Source organism: Symphalangus syndactylus, chromosome 1 (genome assembly GCF_028878055.3).
Source record: "Symphalangus syndactylus isolate Jambi chromosome 1, NHGRI_mSymSyn1-v2.1_pri, whole genome shotgun sequence".
Taxonomy (NCBI): Eukaryota; Metazoa; Chordata; class Mammalia; order Primates; family Hylobatidae; genus Symphalangus; species Symphalangus syndactylus.
Window position 1 is genome coordinate 120,270,552 of NC_072423.2, and position 19,250 is coordinate 120,289,801.

At 41.4% G+C, this 19,250-nt stretch overlaps 1 pseudogene; it reads left to right on the forward strand.

The window, feature by feature from the left end:
* Window positions 1-11,657: 11,657 nt before the first annotated feature.
* Window positions 11,658-13,038, forward strand: LOC129484158 (elongation factor 1-gamma-like; annotated as a pseudogene).
* Window positions 13,039-19,250: the final 6,212 nt, after the last annotated feature.

The following is a 19,250-nucleotide window of genomic DNA, read 5'->3' on the forward strand; positions in this document are numbered from 1 at the left end:
TCTCAGAAGATGCTAACACCTCTGAAAAAATAGTGAGAATCCTATTCCCTTTACCAGCAGAAGCTCTGAATCCTCAGCTGAGGAACGCGGGTGTGCAACACAGAGACACAGCTTCCTTCCCTGCAGAGATCAATTCTTTCTCAGCCAGAGCTGTTCAACGCCCTTAGGGGTTCCAGAAAGACACCCACAACTCTATGCAAAATATCTTTATTAATATTTGAACAAGAAAAAGGAATGCATTCTCATGCAGCTACATCTGCAAGCAGCAAAGAGACATTCAAATCTGTCTGAGACAAACCAAGCAAATGCCACAAAAACACAGACGAAAGTCCTACTGCCTGTCTTGGTTGACTGAATACCAATTATCAGCATGTATAGACTCATCCACTTGGCACACATGTGAACACTGATGGTTCTGCTTGCCAAGCCATCTTCACTGAGGACATGAAGAAGAGCACAGAGACTCTGCCCAACAGTGACGCTTCAACCCCAGATCCAGATGTTCATTACAGCCATCCTTGGGAGGTTTTCCAGAGTGGCATCCGGAACCATTAGACACCTGCAAAGTGTACAGCTTCCTTTAGTTGGCTCTTCCTCCTACTTTCTCCATCTTTCTGAATGGCCTCAACAATTCACCCAAGTCAGAGACTTGGTAAAACCCTCAAATCTTTGTCTGTCACCCCTCCATCCAATCAGTCCCCAAATCCTGTTGATTTGACTTCTTAACTATCATCCAGGTATGTCCATTTCTTTTTCCCTTCTTCAGTGCTTCCTGAAGTCCTGCAATAGCTTCTTGCTTGGTCTCTTTACTCTAGTGTTTTCCTCTCCAATCTATTTTCTACAAAGCAGCTAAAGTGATTGTGGGTGTTAATGACACACAAAGGGCTTCCCCTCTGGGTGAATTCCAAATTCTTAGCGTAGCATACAAGGCCCTGTGTGATCTGCCTCTGCCAACCTCTCCCTGCCCTCTCCATGCCCCCACTGCTGTGCTCCAGCCAGGCTGGAGTGGTCCAGCTCTATTGCACTTATCTTCTCACTGACTGTTTCCACTGCCTCCAACCACCCCCTCCTCATTAACTCCAGTTCACCCTCAGACTCAAGTGTCATGTCCTAGAAAGACCTTTCTTGATCCTGCTCATATTGAGTTTGTGGTCCTCCTTTAGGCTCCCAGAGAGACCTGGGATGACTTCTTCGTCACTTCTCAGTGTCCTTAGCTAGAATATGAGCTCCTTACCGGCCAAGAATGCATCTTATTCAACATTGCATCTCAAACACAAAGTAAATAATAACATTTGAGTTAATAGTAAATACTCAATAACATTTATTGAAAATACTAATTTCTTCCTCAAAATAAAGCATTGACAAAGCAACCTGCTGCTACTCTCTTTTGAGCATTACATTATTGATTACAAACACATCCACCACCTTTATTCATCTAAACCACAAAATAACCCACCCAAGGTGCTGCAAGATGGTTTTATAGGTAAGAGCAACCAAACCCTTTAATATGAAAACTGAAGCTCCAAGAATTTAAGTGACCTACCCAAGACCATGAGCTGGTAAACAGATCTGTATGGATGTAATGATGTTGTACATGGCCGACCCACTCAGCACCTCCTATATGCCAGCACCTACTATATGCCAGGCTCTGGTGAGGTCCTTTACAGGAGTCATTTTGTTTATTCTTCTGAACCCTAGTTTAGTGATCTTCCTACAAGACTACTAAGTTTGTTTTAACCATCCGGAAACATTTGTGCAATGAGAGACGTCAGAAGGGCTTTTTTCTGAAGATAACTCGCCCACTGCTACAGTGTCAAGGGTCTATCCATGGTTCCAGTTCAAGTTAAGACCATAGAATTTCCATGTTATAAGAGAACAGCAACTCACAGGTCTACGCCACCCACTATAATGTAGCACACCAAGGCCATCTACATAGCTCTAGTTAGTTGCCTAGCATCCCCCAAGAAAGCGGGACCCAGGAGGAGGAGGAAGGAGTAATGAGACATTTTGATTCTCGTCCCAACATCTTTTTCACCTATATCTAGTATGCAGTTTCCAGGAAGTTTGGGAGAAATGTTACTCCAATCTAGGGGCCGAGAGTGGGGATGATGCTCTTATTGTTTTTAACCCAACTAGCTTAATCCTATGCCTACCTATAACAAAAGTATACTTTCAATTTTTCCATGCCTTTTCCAGCTCATGGCATTTCCTTGATCCAAGGAATTAGTTCGAGGATGTGCAGATGACCAAATTCAGGCCTTTAAGACATGAGTGTGGGTTTCAGAAGGTTTCAGGCAGGGAAATTTTCTCACTGTAAAAAAAAGCACTCCTAGTAATCACTCCTTTCTTTTCCTCTGGCGTATGGAAGCAAAGCCCAGGGTGGCTACAGCCACACTAGCACCATAGGAGAAGCCCCTCTGAGGATGAAGTCTCCACGCCGGCAAAAATCCAGCCAGAGTGATCACAGAGGCACAGCTCCAGAGCCACTGTGATGATGCACTCTCTGATGCCTACCTTACTCTGGACCATTATTCAATAATGTAAGGTGACATATTTCTTGATAGTTTAAGCCAGATAGAGACACGTACTCAGATATTTGTTGCAAAAAAAATTTCAGCACATACAATCCCTTTATCAATGAAAGGGTTGACAAAGATCTTCATGGGAATGCCATGCGGTCCCAAAAGTGAGAGAAGCATAATAAAACCTTGGCATCTTGGGAGGCAGTGGTTAAGGACATGGACTCAAACTGTATTCAAATTCCAGCTGTGACATTCACTAGCTCTGCTACTGAGCATGTTACTTAATCTTTTGAAATTTCAATTGCTTCATTTATGAAATAAGGATAATAATTCTTACTTCATAGGACGGCTGTAAAGATGAAATAAAATAATGCATTTTTAAAACTTTGCACAGTGCCTGGTATATAGTAGCAGTAGCTGCTGTTATTTAGTAATGGTGGTAGTAATTGTAGTGGTGGTAATTGTTGTTGGTAGTAATAATTATTCTACGTACATAAAACCTTCAAAGTCATCCATGCATTGCTCGGCCCTGGAGGTGTTGATGGAATCTAGAGTCCACTATGACTCAGAGTTTAGCTCATTGCACCTAATGGCTGAAAATTGAGCTTTTTTGCAGATAGATATAAATCCCCAATAAAATTGTAGGGGAGTTTTAATTAAGGTGATCAGGCTGATTAATGATTCCCTCTGGGCAAGTGCTGAGGAACCCAGAAGTGGAGCAAGAGCTTTCAAAAACACACCCAGAGCAATCCATTGACTGATTTACAATTGGCACCAGCTCTTCCCTGGCTGTTGGCTCTCAAGGCTGTTCCCCCATTCAGGGTCCTCTTGGCTCTTTTGCAACCACATACACACCCATTTATCAATAGGAAAGGTTGGGTCATCAAACCAGTGATTTCCTTATTCTCACTCAATTCTTCCTCTGCAAGAATTGAGTGAACTGATAGACTAGAAATGGCTGCACAGCTTTGGGATAAGGAATCCAGATTCTCACTCTGTTCCACCATAAACTTGAATTAGATAAAGCCCCAGGACTCAGGGGTTCAAGTCCCTCTAAACCCTATGGAATGTAAATCCTTCCCAGATAAGATCTTGCCCTTGGCAGCCCTCTCCCAACCCTTCCAGATGGGAAAAGGAATAAAATATACATTTATTCAGGATCATTACCTTGAGACAGGCCTTGTGCTGGGTACTGGAACTCCAAGACTAGGTGAGGGTTCTGGAATCAGAATATGAACCAAAGAATTGTCTTAAGGATTAAAGGAGTTTCTTCACATGCTGAGAGCAGTGCTCCTCAGACAGTAACATGCACACGAACTATGTGGGGATCCTGTTAAAGCACAGATTCTGATTCAGCAGGTCTGGGGTGGGGTCTGAAAAACTATGTTTCTTACAAGCTTCTGGGTTATCCCAGTGGTGCTCGTCCAAGGACCACACTTTGCGTAGCAAGGACTTAGAAGGCTGCCTCACTTAATGAATGTTACATGTGGTAGCTATAATTATATGTGTTTACTAATTGATGAGCAAAATTGAGCTGAAATTTTTACAGTCTGATAACAGTATATTCAGGGTTTTCATATCTCTCATTTTGTTTAATCTTCACAATTCAACACCATAGGGATTCACATCCCCATTTACAGGTAAGGGATTTGAGGCTCAGGGGGTAACTCAGAGTGACCAACTGTCCCAGTTTGCTTGGGATTTTCCTGAGTCTAGCACTGGAAGTCTTGCATCCCGAGAATCCCCTCAGCCCCGGACAAACTGAAAGGGTTGATCACCCTAGAACTAATAAGTGGTCTACTGGGATTCAAAGCCTGGTCTCTGAATTCCAAAGACGTATTTTTTCCCGGAGACTAGCACTGCCTCGAGGCTCAACAGAGGAGGTGAGCATGTGTATATGGCGGGATGGAGGGAGGCTGAGGGGCTTCCAAATTGCGAGTATGCTTCTCCTGATTTCTAAAAGCTTTCTTTCTTCTAACATAAAACAGGATATACAAAGACTCATGAAACGAAAGTATAATTTAATGAATTACTATGTCAAACCCTTCTGTAATTACCACCTATGTCATGAACTAGAACTTGCATCTACATGAGAAGCCCCTCTGTGTGCCTCATCTCAATCACTACACAAACACACTCTCCAAACAAAACCACTACTCTGACATTTTTTTAACTTTTAAGTTCATTGGTACAAGTGCAGGTTTGTTACATAGGTGAACTTGTGTCATGGGGGTTTGTTGTACAGATTATTTTTATCACCAGGTATTAAGCCTGGTACCCATCAGTTATTTTTCCTGATCCTCTCTTTTCTCCCACCCTACACCCTCCTGTAGGTCCCAGTGTGTGTTGTTCCCCTCTGTGTGCCCATGTGTTCTCATCATTTAGCACCCACTTACAAGTTAGAACATGCAGTATTTGGTTTTCTATTCCTGTGCTAGTTTGCTAAGGATAATAGCCTTCAGCTCCATCCATGTCCCTTCAAAGAAGATGAGTTCATTCTTTTTTAAGGTTGCATAGTGTTCCATGGTGTGTTTGTACCACATTTTCCTTATCCATTCTATCATTGATGGCATTTAGGTTGATTCCAGGTCTTTGCTACTGTGAGTAGTACTGCAATGAACATACGCATGCATGTGTCTTTATAATAATTGCTTCCTTGCTAGTTTTATCACCCAGGATAAATCCCTGAACAATATAATTTAACTGTGCCTGTTCTTTAATTTATTTCATATGCCTTTTAGTTTCATATGTCTCTTTGTTTATAGGTTTTCTCTCCATCATCCCCCACCCTTACCCTTTTCTATTTGTTAAAGGAAATTTGATTCATCAAGTTTCCCACAAGCCATTATTAGTTTGTTCTCGTTTTTGTCTTTGCATCCTCTTGGTATAGTGCAAAATGTCCCTCTCTCCTCTGTATTTCCTTTAAACAGCTAGCTGTGTGTAAAGGCAAGATCAGATTCAGGTTTGGTTTTGTGGGGGCAGAACTTTAGAAGTGTGTTCTTCCATCAGGAGGCACACAATGTCTACTTGTCTCCCTCTGTTGAAAACCCGTAAATAAAAAAAAAATCAATCATTAATCCTGACTTTCTATAGGAACTGTTCCACTAGGTAATGAAATAGTAGACCAAGAGAAGTGCCTCTTCAGAGAAGTCTTCCAGCTAATAAATGAAAAAATAAATGATAAAACTAGATATCATTATTTTTCAACCCTCAATCAATCATTAATGAATGAATCATTATATTTCAATGAAATTCAGAGAATAGGAGGGGTTCAGGTCTCCTCAGCTCCCATTCAGTAACAAAGTAATATCAAAGGAGGGAAGTGACAGTCCAAAGTCACTTGGAGAAGAGTCAACAAATCCCAGAGCTTAGAGAGAAGAGTCAACAAATCCCAGAGCTCTGGGTCCCATATACAGACTTTGTGTACAGACCAATTTCATGGTATTTACAGCTGTTGTCTCTTGTCTCCTCTCTCCATATTCAGGGATATATGCTCATACAGTGTAAGAGATTGTCTCCAAAGATGCCCCCTCAGCCCCCAATGAATATGCCTCTCAGTACTTATGTCTTTATATAGTCACACACACACACACACACACACACACACTCATATCCATGCACATACACTTACTCACACACTGAATCCAGGCTGGCTCTGTAACCAATAAAATGTGATGGAAGAGACACTGCATCACTTCCAAGTCTAGTCATAAGAAGCCTTGCAACTTCAACCATATTCTTTGGGAACACTCATTCTGTTGGAAGCCTGGACTATGTCAGAAATCCGACTATGCTGAGACTGCCATGCTGTGAGGAAGCCCAAGCTTAGCCATATGGAGAGGCTGCATGGAAGGCTGCCTAACCAACTCCTGGCTGTTTCCATTCTACAACCCAGGAGTTAAGTATGTAAGCGAAAACATTTTAGGTGTTGCCCTGACTCTATGTAAGTGAAAACATTTTAGGTGTTTTTGCCCTGACTGATGCCATGTGGAGAAAAAAACAGGGAACCCAGCTGATAGAACCAAGGGTTCTGGATATATGGCCCCAGTCAAGTTTTCCCTGCCATCTCCATCCATTTGAGCTACTCCAGTTAAGACCTTATACAACTTAGAGCAGGGACAAGCCATCTCTGCCATACCCTGCCCAAATTCCTGACTCACAGAATTGTGAGCATAATAAAAAGATTGTTGCCTTATGCCATTAAGTTTTGACATGACCTGTTACAGCAATAACCAAAACATACACAGAGTTTATATTCATATGCATAAATCAGATGCCTTCTGCTATCACAGGACGTAAGAACCTCTTGAAAAAAGAAATTCCTTGATTCCCCTTTGGACAAGCTTCAAAATGTCAGAGACCAGGTCTCTTTTTAGCTCACCCTTGTATTCCCCAGCCCCCATGCAGCCATCTGGTCCCATTTTAATCTCTAAAATCACCCTGGGTTGAATGACCTTTGGGTGTCCTAGTCTCTTATTTATACTTTTTCATTTATCTCTTCTCTACCTGCCTTGGATAATTTTAAGTTCCTTAGGGGTAGGGATACTATCACATTTTTATTATGGAACATTTTACATGTACTAAAATATATAATGTGTATGTAAAGTATATGCATTATAATGAAACAAACACCATAAATCTACTTGGTGCCAACTTGAAAAATAAAACATGAACAACAGGGAGCTTTCCTTTGAAGTTCTCTAGTGACCCTGATGGCAGACATCATCTTTCCACAGAGGGATTCACTTTCTTAAACTTTATGTTAACATTTCCTTCCTTTTCTTTATAGTTCTGCAACAGAGGTACATATTTCTAAAAAACACTTGACTTAGTTTTGCATTCCTTTGAATTTTATAGAAATAATATTATGGTGTATTAATTCTTCAGCAATTTTCTTTTCTATTCAACATTATATTTCTGATTGTACTCTCCATTAAAATGTGTAACATTATTTTCTCTGCTGTATAGTATTCCAGCATGTGAATACACTATTCTGTAATGGTTGTTTGTATGTTTGCATTGTTTTCAGACTTTTTGCTATTAAACAATACTGCTGTGGACATTGTTGAGTATATCTCCTGGTGTAAGTACTTCTCCAAGAGAACCCATTTGTCACTGTTGTTTCTTTAGTGTCTCGCACAATGCCTGACATTATAGGCATTCAACGAAATATTGAATGAGTGAATGAGTAACTATGTTGTTCAAGTTTTCCTTATTCTTGCATATTTTCTTTTCTGATCTATTTACTGCTGAGAGAAATATGTTAAAATATCCTACTATGCTGGGGATTTTACAGTTCTGTTAATCTTTGTCTTACGTACCTCAGAGCTATATTATTAAGTATAAGTGGATTAGAAATATGCCCTCCTAGTGAACTAAAATTTTTATTATTATATAAGAATTATCAATCTCTAGAAATACCTTCTTGATCATGGTATATTTTGTGTGACATTAGTGTTATTAAACCAGTTTTCTTTTGTTACTATTTGCCTGTTATAGCTTTTAGTATTATTTATTCTCAAACTTCTGCTGTCCTCTTCTTTTTCTTTATAATAGTATATTTTGGGGTTTTTTCTCTAGTCTGGTAATCTATGTCTTTTAAACAGTTTAGTCTATTAACATTTACTGTGATTACAAATGTATTTGGATTTATTTCTACCATTTTTTTTCCTTGCTATTAATCCTGTTTCTCCTTTGTGCATGATTATGTGTATGTGTGTGTCTTCTCTTTTGGGGCCTCATTTCCAGTTCATCAAAATTTTAGCTTGTTTACTCTCAAATTTTGCAAAAGGCATTCTGGCACCAACCCCACCCCAGGGCCAACCCATGTCCACTGATACACAGAGGATATATTTTCCCCTTTACCCAAAATCAAGGTTAGGCTGAGACAGGCAAGTTTTCTTGCATTTTGCCTCTGCAAGCGGGTTTTTCTTGGCTTACTTTTTACTAAGAGTGTAGCCCTTTGTGGATCATATCTTCATATGGTGTGGAGAAAAGATACCACTCCAAATCTCCCCAGGCTTGGTGCTTTGTCTTCTTCCATGTCTGTGGCTACAGATGCCCCCAGACAGCCAGTAACATCAGCGCTCATTCATTCCCACTCTCACTTCATCCCTGGTCTCTGAAAACTTTCCTCATTTTTTTACAAGGCCATCCATGCATTTAAAATTATGTCTCTTACATTTTATCTATCATTTTAGTGTGTGGTAATAGAAAGATTTCAGATTTTCCAGTCTCCCAATTTACCAGAACAGAAATCTCTTTTTCTGACTCCTTTAAAGATGATAAATTGTCACATACAACATATGGCAGGCAAACTACCAAGATTATTCTCCTTTTTTAAAAGGAATAAGAGGTCAGATATTATTCAAACTAATGTATCTTGGGGATAATATTGCTCCAGGGGTTCACCAGTAAACACTTAGAAGAAAATGGCGTCATCCAGAAATGATTCCACGAAGGTACATTCCTAGGAGAATTTTTTTTCTGGAACAGCAATAAAGACTTGCAACCAAATATTAGGGAGAGATTTCTCTATACCTCATCTGTGATTAATGAAAGCACTCCACTGACGATCAATGGATTGTTAACAATGGTTACACAAGTTTAAAGTTTCATGAAGATCATTGTTTACAAAGCACTTTTATTATATTTATCTTGTACCCCTTTTGCCAGATGTTCCGAAAGACTCCTGGATTAGGACCTATGGGCAGGAGTGCTAGGGCACCTTCCATGGAGTCAGAAGACCCAGCCTCAACAACAATAACAAAGCTTTTTTGAAGAAGCTTTTGACAAGCCACCTAAAATCCAAAAATCTCTGCTTTCTCCCTTTCCTGGTTTAGCTTCATTATACTGAAATCTATTAGGACAGTGGGGTTCTCTCCAGTCACTGCCTTTTGCTAAACTCAGAGTTCCTACAGTCCTCACCTTCCAGTAAGCACATTTTACCATGGATTCAACCCAAGTCCATCAAAGTTTGTATATAGTACCCTCCCTTCCCCATTAATAGCCCATCTCCCAGGCTCTTAAAGCAGAAATGGATTATGAGAAGACAGTCAAACAGTGAACAATGTGAAACTCTCCCATTCCCCTCATGCCCCCACCCAATGTAGGACCTCTCAAACAACAAGCTCTCCAGTATCAGGACATCGCTAGTGCAGAAACAGTGGCTTTGTTGGATGAAACTCTAGCTCTAAGTAGACTGATCCTAGGCACTAAGAAGACGGATCCTAGGCATCTGGCCATCAATGGCCCCCAATGTTGTTGTTTTTGAGCAGGACAAATATAGAAAAGCAGAGTTTGGGTTCCATTCTTATTTCTAGGATTGCCAAGAATAACCCATTGTCATGCTCCATAGTCCATAGTGTGTGAGATCTTTATTCTTTCAATGCTCTCATTCTTGACATTAAAAATGAGAGACATTGATTTGTCTTTCCTTATGCAAAATCTGCAGTTCTTCTGGATCTTCCCCACATAGTACCTCAGAACATTTTTGGCCTTTTCTCTGACACCCTGACATTGTAACCACAGAACCACTTCGATGGGGTTCAACTTTGTCGGTAGCAAAATAATGAGCTGTTTCTCAGTGCAATGGACTCCCAGGTCGTGAGTCACATAACCTGAGCTTACCCAGATGAACCAGCATGCCTAATTTGTGACCCCAGAGGTGGCCAGAATAACAAAGTCAACCACAGGGCTTGGATTGAGAAACAGGGACCAAATTAAGAATCAAGGGTGCTCTGTTTCCTTGCGGTACAGAGCCAAAAGCCAAGGACTCAGCATCACCTCTTTGCATAAACCAATTTAGATCATGCCTCATTGCATTTTATTCTCTCTCTCATTGTTACTCTCTGCTTTTAAAATCTGCCCCTAGACCGCAGCTCGGGGAGACAGTGTTGAACGTTGCCTCCTGTCTCCTTGACAGTTTACTTGCAATAAAGCTTTTTCCGTTCTCAAAAGCTGATCCCATAGTATTGGCTTCTATGCACATGGATAGCAAAACCATTCCTCTGTAACAACATGACCCAGAACATTCCAAGGCATGATTATAATCACCTAACATTTCAATATTGATGTTCAGCATTTATTCACTCTCAAAACATGTCACAGTTCCAGTTTCAATCAGAGCACAAGTATTGCAAAAAAAGTGAAGCAATAGAAAATGTAAGCAAACCAAGATCATTTACATATATAAGAAAGCTTAGGCTCAAAGTGGGTACTTACTCCAGGTGACACATCCCCAGAGTTACAGGGCCAGGACACAAACTCGGGCCATCTGCACCCAAATCCACTGACTTAGCCACTAGTCCATACTAGCTCACATTTGGTAGCCCAGTTCTTCAGAATAACTCCACTTTATGGGGAAAACTGATAATATAAAAATGTCAAGTCTTTACCATGATGCCATAGCTGGGGTGAGCATCAAATTTATCAAAACAGTGGAGAGAATGAGGGAAAGAGAAAGGGGAAAGAGAGTCTCCTTGTGAAGTGATTCTTGTTTCTGATTCATATTCTTTATGGAGTTTTTCACCTTTTAGACCTCCTATTAATCTGAATTAGAGTTCTGTGCCACCCTGTTCTGGTCCCACACACAAACACACACTTGAATAGTCTAAGGGTAATGTGTCCTAAAAAGGCCAGAGAAGTCACTCAATAGGGATGCTCCATCCCAATGGATGCAGCTCTCTGTCCTGAAGTGCATGGAGGAGAAACATAAGTCAACAGCTGGGGACTCTATCCAGATAAACCCACAACCCAGATGAGAAGAGGCCAGATAAACAAGGCTGCCCAGTGCTCGGCCTCCTCTCTGGGCAAGGTGGCCTAGGGTCAGAGAGCAAAACATGTACCTGTCCCCAGGGCTGGTTTTTTTTTTTAATCATTTAGGCAATGGCTTATCAAGAACCTGGCTCCTTTAATTAGACTGAGCTATGGACCAAAGGCCAAGAAGTCAACTCTCAGCCCCATCCTACCACTATGGTGTGACTCACCTGACCACAGTGCCTTTTCTTCTTGCCTCCCTTCCCCACTGCCTCGCTCATAGGAGATAGAAAGTCTGCCTATCGGCCTTCCTCAGAGGGCCGCAATCAGGCATATGATAAAAATAACAGCAACATCCCCTTTCTCTGCAGAATCACCATGGCAGCTGGGACCCTGTACTCATATCCCGAAAACCTGAGGGCCTTCAAGGTCTTCATTGCTACTCAGTACAGTGGGCTCAGGTCCACATGCTCTCCGCACCACCCCACTCCCACTTCGGCCAAACCAACAACACCCCTGAATTTCTCTGCAAATTTCTTGCCGGCAAATTTCCAGCATTTGAGGGTGATGATGGATTCTGTGTGTTTGAGAGCAATGCCATTGCCTACTATGAGGGGCTGCAGGGAAGTACTCTAGCGGCAGCAGCCCCAGTGGTGCAGTGGGTGAGCTTTGCTGACGGCGATACAGTGCCAGTACCTGGGTGTTCCTCACCGTGGGCATCACGCAGCATAATAAAAAGGCCACTGAGAGTGCAAAGAAGGAGGTGAGGTAGATTCTGGGGCTGCTGCATGCTCACCTGAAGATGAGGACTTTTCTGGTGGGTGAACAAGTGCCACTGGCTGATATCACAGTTGTCTGCATGCTGTTGTAGCTCTATAAGCAGGTCCTGGAGCCTTCTTTCCACCAGGCCTTCCCCAACACCAACCGCTGGTTCCTCACCTGCATTAACCAGCCCCAATTCCAGGTTGTTTGCGGAGAAGTGAATCTGTGTGAGAGCATAGCCCAGTTTGATGCTAAAAAGTTTGCAGACAGCCACCCTAAACAGGACACCCCATGGAAAAGGAAGTGTTCACAGGAAGGGAAGCGGAAGCCCCAGGCTGAGCAGAAAGAAGATAAAAAGTCAGCTGCCCCTGCTTCTGAGGAGGAGATGGATGAATGTGAGCAGGTGCTGGCTGCTGAGCCCAAGGCCAAGGACCCCTTCACTTACCATCCAAGAGTACCTTTGTGTTGGATACATTTCAGTGCAGGTACTCTAAGGAGGACACACTCTCTGTGGTGCTGCCATATTTTTGGGAGCAGTTCAATAAGGACGGCTGGTTCCTGTAGTTCTCAGAGTATGACTTCCTTGAAGAACTCACCCAGATCTTTATGAGTTGTAATCTCATCACTGGAATATTCCAGTGACTGGCCAAGCTGAGGAAGAATGTTTTTGTCAGTGTCTTCTTTGGAACCAACAATAGCAGCTCTAAGTCTGGGTCTTCTGGGGCCAGGAGCTTCCCTTTTCGCTGAGTCCAGATTGGCAGGTAGGACTATAAGTCATATATATGGTGGAAACTGGATCCTGGCAGCAAGGAGACCCAGGCCCTGGTTCGAGAGTACTTTTGCTGGGAGGGGGCCTTCTAGCATGTGGGCCAAGCCTTCAGTCAGGGCAAGATCATCAAGTGAGCGTCTCTTGCCATTGCCTAGCTGCCTGCACCTGCCCTTCAGGGATATGGGGGTCATTAAAGGAAACTGAACACTGAAAAAAAACAACAGCAAACACTAACTAGCATTTATAAATACCTACTATGTGTCATATTCTTCCCATATATGATTTTTATCTGCCAACAACTCTGTGAGGTAGTGATTATTCTCATTGTCCAGATAAGAAAACTAAGCCTCAAGGAGTTAGACAACTTGCCTCAGGTCTGCAGCTGGTAAGAAGGGAATACTATGCAGCCATAAAAAATGATGAGTTCGTGTCCTTTGTAGGGACATGGATGAAACTGGAAAACATCATTCTCAGTAAACTATCGCAAGGACAAAAAACCAAACACCGCATGTTCTCACTCATAGGTGGGAATTGAACAATGAGAACTCATGGACACAGGAAGGGGAACATCACGCTCCGGGGACTGTTGTGGGGTGGGGGGAAGGGGGAGGGACAGCATTAGGAGATACACCTAATGCTAAATGACGAATTAATGGGTGCAGGAAATCAACATGGCACATGGATACATATGTAACAAACCTGCACATTGTGCACATGTACCCTAAAACCCTAAAGTATAATAAAAAAAAAAAAAAAAAAAAAAAAAAAAAAAAGAAGTAAGACTTCAATTGGAACCCAGGTAATATATGGCTCTAAAACTGTGCTGGTTGCGCTATGCCATGGTGCACTCATTGTTGCTCTCACCTTCATCACAACAGTTTCTCTCCCCAGGGAAGAACAGTGGCCGTGTTGGAAGAATGATTACGCTTTTTCCTTTCTTTTCTTTTTTTTACCGATTCACTGCACCACCTCTCTCCAGTGGACTTTTAATGTTGGAATCTGGGGATTCAGACCCAATATATTAGTCTGTTTTCACACGGCTATAAAGAAATGCCCATGACTGGGTAATTTATAAAGGAAAGAGATTTAATTGACTCTCAGTTCCACATGGCTGGAGAGACCTCAGAAAACTTACAATCATGGCAGAAGGTGAAGGGGAAGCAAGCACCTTCTTCACGAGGCAGCAGGAGAGAAAAGAATGAAGAAGAAACTTCCAAACACTTATAAAAGCACCAGATCCCCTAAGAACTCACTCACTATTATGAGAACAGCATGGGGGATACCACCCCCACGATCCAATCACCTCCCTCCCTTGACATGTGGGAATTACAATTTGAGATGAGATTTGGGTGGGGACAAAGAGCCAAACCATATCATCCAAATTTGGGGAGTCATGCCCATCAGTCCCTCATTAATTTCACTGCGAGTTTGGGAGACCGTGTGACTATTTTTCAGGAGATTCCCCCCATTCTTTTGAGAAGCACAGATTGTACAGAATAATCTGTATATCAAACCCTTGTAACATAAAATTTACCTATATAGCAAACCTGAGCATGTATCCTCAAACCTAAAATAAAAGTTAAAAAATAATAATAAATAAAATTCATAATCATCATCATTATGAATTAAAATTTACCAAGTATGCTTAAATCCATGAATTCATAATGATTTTTAGTGAGACACTGGGAAAATGTGCACTTTGGATATTCAATAATATTAAGGAATCTCCAGTTTATACACAAAGATGAAGAAAAAAGACTAAGGAATCTAGGAGTAATTAAGGTAATTGAGATGTTTCTAAAAGAGTCCTTATATTTCAGAAATACATACAGTCAATACTCATTATTTATGACTCTGTATGTGCAAATTTGCCTACTTGCTAAAGTTTATTTGTCACCTCAAAATCAATATTCCCAGTGTTTTCATGTCATTTGTGGACATGCGCAAAACAGCAAAATATTTGAGTTGCCCAATGTGCATGTTCCCAGCCCAGAATGAACAAGGGGAACGCTCTGCCTTCTTTTTTCAGCTCACATAAATGTAAACAAGTGTCCTTTTTGTGGTGTATTTAATGCCATATGTTTCCATCTTGGTGCTTTTTGTTGGTGATTTTGCTGTTTAAAACGGCCCCTGGCCAGGGCCTGTAATCCCAGCACTTTGGGAGGCCCAGGCGGGTGGATCACCTGAAGTCAGGAGTTTGAGACCAGTCTGGCCAACATGGCGAAATCCTGTCTCTACTAAAAATACAAAAAATATTAGCCAGGTGTGGTGATAGGCATCTGTAATCCCAGCTACTCAGAAGGCTGAGGCAGGAGAATCACTTGAACCCAGGAGGCAGAGTTTGCAGTGAGCCAAGATCGCAGCACTACACTCCAGCCTGGGCAACAGAGCAAGACTTCGTCTAAAGGAAAAAACAAAACAAAACAAAACAAAAAACAAATGGCCCCCAAGCATACTGTTGAAGTGCTGTCTCATGTTCCTAAGAGCAAGGAGGCTGTGATGTTGCCTTCTGTGTATTAGAGAGGCTTTTTTCAGGTATGAGTTATAGTCCTGTCCACTGTGAGTTCATTGTTAACGAATCAACAATATATACTAAATAAGGTGTCTTTAAACAAAAACACACATTAAACAAGGTAATATATTGACTGATTAGTAAAATGTGACCAGAGGCTCACAAGAATCTAATCCTGTATTTCCTCTAATTCAGTGTATGCAGTGACTTTATAAAGCATAACTACCCCAAATAACAAGAATAGACTTTGCTAAAATAGTTATAAAATATATGGCGAGGAGGGGCAGAGGGGAATACTATGTAAAGTGAATAAAATATTTTTGCTGGCCTGGATCTGGCCCTCAGGACCCGAATATTTTGTCTCTGGTTTACTTCATTCTCCTTAACTACTACTGTACAGCGTAGAATCTTTTCAAATTTGTTTCAATCATTTCCCTATTGATAGACATTTAGATTCTTTCCAGGTTTTCACTATTTTGATCAGTGCTGAGTGCACACTTGTACATGAGCAAAAGTTTCTCTTGAGAAGACATGGAGAAGTGTAATTGCTGAATCACAGGGTATGCACATTTTACATTTTAATAGACACTGCCAAATTGCCTTCAAAGTGGCTATACCAATTAAATACTCCCACCAGCAGTGTTTGCAAGTCTGGGTTTCCCACTCTCTTGCCAACACTTAATTCCACAAATATTTTTGGAATCTGAATCCTCTGTGTGAGAGACACTAATGAGGTTCTGGGGGTGGGGAGGAGGCAAAACAGGATATAAGCTACATGAGACATGGCATTGCCGACCCAAAGACATGATACTCAGACTCTCCAGAGATTTCCCAAAGACTCACAGAACAGTATGGTGGAAATAAAGAGCAAGCAACAGATTTTCAAGTCTTATCTAGTGGCCAACTTACCTTAAACAATAAGCCATAAATATTAACTAATTCACTTTAGACTGCTAAATGTGCTAAGATGTGACTGTTAGGTTTAGCTAAAAACTGTGATAAGGGCAAACCCCTTTAATTTTCAAAATAAATCACATTTTTCCTTATTATACATGGATATGTATTTGCCTGTGTATTTCCAAAACAAGGCTTAAAACATGCATGCCATTTAACTAAGCAATTCTTTTCTGTATATACCCTAGATAAATTATTTGAAAAATTTGTAAAAGCTTAAGTGTAACGATGTTCATTCATAGCATTGTTTACTATCCTTAAAAATATGAACTGCCCACCAATCCAAAAACAGGGAATTAAATAGTTAAATATATCAAACAATTATAAATAGTTAATCCAATAAAGTGTTAAATAAATTTAACTATTACAACCATCTTGAAATGATTTATTCATTGTCATGGAAAGATATTTAGAAAGTAGTATTGTTTTAAAAAAACTGTTCATGTGTATGCAATTTTTTTATTCACTTACCAAATATATACTGAGCACTCATGTGTCAGGCACTGTACTGGGCTCAGGGGACAAAATCATAACACCTGCAAGCAAAGTCCTGCCTTCAGGGAGGTAATCTGTATTTTTTTTCCTTTTGTTTGCTTTGTCGACTACATAGACAGGCTTCTCCAGCCGGGATATGATCAAATTACTTTTTTTTAATTAAGCTCTTTGTGATTTCACAAGTGCTGATGGAGTGCTTCTAATTCTTATACCATGTATGACTGTAAGCTCCATTTGTTTAAAATGTCTCCTTTCTAACATCATAGTACTTAGACTAGTGGGAAGAGGGTTTACTTCATTCACAGAACCAGCAGAGCAGACTTCCCTCTCCTAGTACCGTTCTCTGAGGGAAGACATCTAGAAAAGTGAAAATACCATGGCTGAGGGGTCAAACAGTCCAGGCTCAGAGCCTTCTTCAGCACCTGACTTAACATCATCCAGCTTCGGTGTGGCCACCTATAAAATGAGCACTATAGATTTCATGTCAAATGAAGTCACAACCATACAGTGCTAAGACAATGACTGACATACAGCTAGGAACTCTCTAGATACTAGTTTTTCTCTCACCTTCTGTTTTTCTTGTCAAAGATTTGTCTCTTCTACAGAAATCACTCATATGAAAAGAAGTAAGATACAGGACTTCAGCTGGGATATTTGTTTTCTATTTGTCTCATAACATTGAAAAAAAGAGTGGTCTGGCTTACACACAGATTCTTTGAATACGTTCACCAACATTGTCTGATAGTCAGCAAGTGATCAGATTCTACACAATTAGACATCAGCACATGCATACAGACACCTGTCTGTCTTTACTTCCAAAACACAGGACCTTCGTCCCTGCTTCTGATTTCTCTCCATTGTATACCACTAGAGTGTGTGGGAAACGTGGAATGGGAGTGTACAGAGGAGGACCTAAAAGGGATCCATAGTGACATGAATCAGGACTGGCCAATCAGAGTGTAATGGTTAATACTGAGTGTCAACTTGATCAGATTGAAGTACGTGAAGTATTGGTCCTGGGTGTGTCTGTGCGGGTGTTGCCAAAGGAGATTAATATTTGAGTCAGTGGGCTGGGAAAGGCAGACCCACCCTTAATCTGGGTGAGCACCATCTAATCAGCTGCCAGCACAGCTAGAATATAAAGCAGGCAGAAAAACGTGAAATGACAAGACTGGGCTAGCCTCCCAGCCCACATCTTTTTCCCTTGCTGGATGCTTCCTGCCCGTGAACATCAGACTCCAAGTTCTTCAGTTCTGGGACTCGACCTGGCTCTCCTTGCTCTCCAGCTTGCAGACGGCCTATTGTGGGATCTTGTGATCATGTGAGTTAATACTTAATAAACTCATATATATATATGTATATAAAATAAACTCATATATGTGTATATATATATATGTCTCCTATTAGTTTTGTCCCTCTAGAAAAACTTGACTAGTACACAAAGTATTCCATCCACCTGGCTTCAATGATGGGCTCAGAGGTGTGCAAGTCAGTCCAGCGGTTTGCAATTTTAAGATATCCTAGGACAAAAACAAGTTCTCCTCTTTCTGCTAGGGTAGTTTAGTTTGAAGACTATAAGCCTGGAACTGCTGAGATCCACTGTGTTGACAGAGTCCACCTGAGAAGAAAGCACAATCAAGTGATGGGAAGACCTGATCATCCTAATGATATTGCTTGAGTCCTCTGGGTCCGGTCCTACCCGAAGCCAAAGCTATGCCTGGACTCCAATTATATGTACTTTTGCTCTTGCTCTCTCTCTCTCTCTTTCTCTCTCTCTCTCCCTCTCTCTTTCTCCCTCTATCTCCCTCTCTCTTTCTCCCTCTATCTCTCTCAGTTGAGCCCCTGCTCCACCATAAAGGAAGATCCTGAAATAAGGATTGATAGGTAAAGAGTTTATTTGAGAAGTAATATTAGAAAACACCAGTAAGGTAATTAGAAAGTGAGGACAAGAGAAGGCAGCCAGTAAAGGGTGCATCATTGAGCAAGTAACTGCTAAAGAGCAACTTGGGGCCAGGTGCAGTGGCTCACGCCTGTAATCCCAGCACTTTGGGAGGCTGAGGCAGACGATTACTTGAGGCCAAGAGTTCAAGGCCAGCCTGGCCAACATGGTAAAACCCCGTCTCTTCTAAAAATACAAAGATTAGCTGGGGGTGGTGGCGGGCACCTGTAATCCCAGCTACTTGGGAGGCTGAGGCAGGGGAATTGCTTGAACCCAGTAGGTGGAGGTTGCAGTGAGCTGAGATAGCACCATTGTGCTCCAGCCTGGGCGACAGATCAAGACTCTGTCTCTAAATAAATAAATAAATATTAATTAATTAATTAGTAAAAGGCAACTTAGGCTCAGTCCCTCTCGGGAACTCTGGGAGACCTTGTGGAGGACACATCTCAGAGCCACGCCATCCAAGAGGCAAAGGAGCTGGGGTATTCATCCCCCTCTCCTACCTATCCATATGTCAGGCTCTTCCCAGGGCTCATTGGT